Genomic DNA, 2,907 nt, shown 5'->3' on the forward strand with positions numbered 1-2,907 from the left:
ACGTACTAAATTGCAACCGGCCACAACTAAGTAAAGCCCAAATGCACTAACCTAGCCCAGCCCAAGTTGGCTTTCACGATTAGGTCATTCCTTGTCCCCAGGGTCACCTATTCCTCTCGAGCCGCCCACGCCGGCCGCCGCACCTCGTCACCGCTCCCCTGTGACCAACTCCTTTGCACGGCTGCGACCTACCTGCATCCTGATGCGCCGCCCCTCACCACTGCCCTGCGATCCTCTGTCCTGGCGCGCCGCACCTCGCCACAACCCTGCGGTCCTCCGTCCTGGCGCGCCGCACCTCGCCACAACCCTGTGATCCTCCGTCCCGGCGCGCCGTCGCTCGTCACCACTCCCCTGCTGCCCTGCATACCGATGCGCCGCCCCTCGTCATGGCACTCCTGTGACCAACGGCGAATCTAAGGTACGGCCATGTACAGTCTCGGGCCTACCCACCAAGTTTTCCCTCAAACCCAAGCCAATCTCATGTACCAACGGCGCATGTTCTTAGCGCGCGATCCGTCCTTGCCGTTATCGAATTCGCAGCTGCTGCCGATGTAACCAGCGGGCCACGCCCAAAATATCTGCCTCACAAATCTACTTTGCTAAATTGACCATCTACCTCCACAGTACTATGCATGTAAACGCCGTCCGAATTGGCATGACGAGTCAGAGAGGAAGGCAGGGAAGGACCTGAGCACGCTTACTAATAGGACTGGATGGATACTCCTGCCACAGATTTCATTCTAGGTATGACTACATCTATTTTTTCTTTGTAAAAGAAAGAAGATAAGGCTCTTCAACTGTTCATTAACGCACGATTAAGCTCGCAAAGTAGCACCCAATCCCAATAGTGGCTCGTCCACTTATTAATATTACATGCAAGGTAATGATCGGGCCTCTCTATACTATGCAAATCGATATGCTTGAATAGCAACAAAGTGCAGCAATTAATTTAACATAACATATATTAACTACAAACATATAAGAGATTGTAAATCAAGTTGACTATCATGCACTATATACAAGACTTTTACTATTGTACGTCTTAACTTAGTCTGCATGGCTTGCAGTGCACTTGCTGCAACCAGAGTATGTATATGGTTTCTTCAATATTGCCATGTTGGCTTTGAAACTGAGCAGAATTATTTAATTTTCTTTTTAATATTAGTTATTTATTTATATTTTTCAGATTGGTGCTTCTTTTCCTTTTCTAAAATAAAAATTGATCTTTGAGTTATGTTAGTCAGATATGATTATTATGCCAGACTATATCATCAGCAAGGTGTTTTTAGTACCAAATGATGAATATTTCAACCACTATTTGGCGGTAAGTTAGATGCTTTACCTTACTTTCCAAAAATAATATAGGTGCTTCTGTTACAGTTGGGAGTTGATGTATTGTTATCTCAGTATGGTGGCCAATACAAATTATATTCTATATTCATATGCACTTTCAGACCAGATAAAGCGTAATTGTATTATCTTTTGACTCTCTTCATGGTAACATGGTATCTCGATGTATCCTCTTAAAAAAATCATGAGAAATATTTTAATATTAGAAGTTTGCCTTTTCATCTAAAAAAGGATATTAGTATTTGTGGGTATCATGAGTTCAGGACACGGTGCTCCTATAGACGCATTTTTGGGGGTACTATTCCGCATTAAAAGTCAGGAACGTGTTCTATTCTGCCTATTGTATGTATGAATGATGGAAAGACCAAACGGTTTTGTTTTGCAAATTCCATACGGGAAGGGAAAGAACAAACTATATAAAATGATTAACCTGTGATGTACTACTACTTTTCAGTACTATGTACTCATGAAATACACTCCAAGGAAACAAGCGCCTACAAGTTGTCCCTCTAAAATTAAGGTACTCCTGTAGCCATTCCATGATAAATTAGTTACTCTTTTAGCAATTTCAATATAAATTTGTTGGTTTTGCCCAATAAGATGTTCCTAGAAAGGTAGAACAGTACACACACTATCGATTTGCAACCATCCCTTTTTGGGTCTAGAGTTTCAACTCTCACTTTTGTTCGTTGCCCACAAAATATTTACTCATCATTATTTGTGCCATTTGTAATATCTATGTCACTATGCATCACAAAAAACATATGCTATATTGTATTTGCAGCACGCAAATTATCATGGTTTGTTTTCAGTTTAAAAGAAAACAAATGTTTACTTGAGCTAATTAGCACGTGTACCAGTTAGGTATGTGGCATGCAAGCAGAGGAGAGGATGAACTTGAGAATTACCAATTCTGCCTCATATTTGATCTGATAAGGTAAGTTTCTTCATAGCTTTTGTCGCTGGATGTGAAAATATATGTTCCATCAAGCATACTTTTATTTTCTATGGTCATATCGATACTTTAAATCTTAGGCCTAATATATTGCAAATTCCAAAGACATACGAATATTCTTGCGTATGGTCTGTAAATCTAAGAAATTTCGCACCAATCCTTTTTGGTGTCTTCTCCTAACCACATCAGACCAAGGCCACCATCACGAGAATAAGTGTGCATTGTACAAGGCTTTCGTTGAAGCTAACTAGTGATGTCATATTGAAGCTAACTATTTTAGATCACCATAGTAGTTATTCCCAGCCAACAATATGAAACACAAAATGTTAGTCTGTGCATGGGTTCATGACTAGTATGAAAAGTAGAATCACCTTACTAGCCCTTTTACGATCTTTGAAGAAAATTCTGCCTGCTATGTAGCAAAGTCTGGGAGTTTGGTCCTTGCATTGTCGAAGAACGATATAATTGTCAATTATATTGTACGACGATAGGGATTAAATCGCAAATCCGATATTCATATGCTAAGATTTTGCAATTCATTCATGGTTACAACGGCAATAATATTTGTTATTTTTATGAAGTGTGCAATGTATATAGAATTC

At 40.3% G+C, this 2,907-nt stretch overlaps 1 long non-coding RNA gene across 1 annotated transcript; it reads left to right on the forward strand.

The window, feature by feature from the left end:
* The first annotated feature begins 1,184 nt into the window (after positions 1-1,184).
* On the forward strand, positions 1,185-2,258 carry LOC125540594. The gene is made up of 3 exons (XR_007297345.1): positions 1,185-1,324; positions 1,805-1,870; positions 2,211-2,258. It is a non-coding gene; the product is annotated as an uncharacterized LOC125540594 (long non-coding RNA).
* Positions 2,259-2,907: the final 649 nt, after the last annotated feature.

The sequence above is a fragment of the Triticum urartu genome, chromosome 1 (genome assembly GCF_003073215.2).
Source record: "Triticum urartu cultivar G1812 chromosome 1, Tu2.1, whole genome shotgun sequence".
Lineage (NCBI taxonomy): Eukaryota > Viridiplantae > Streptophyta > Magnoliopsida > Poales > Poaceae > Triticum > Triticum urartu.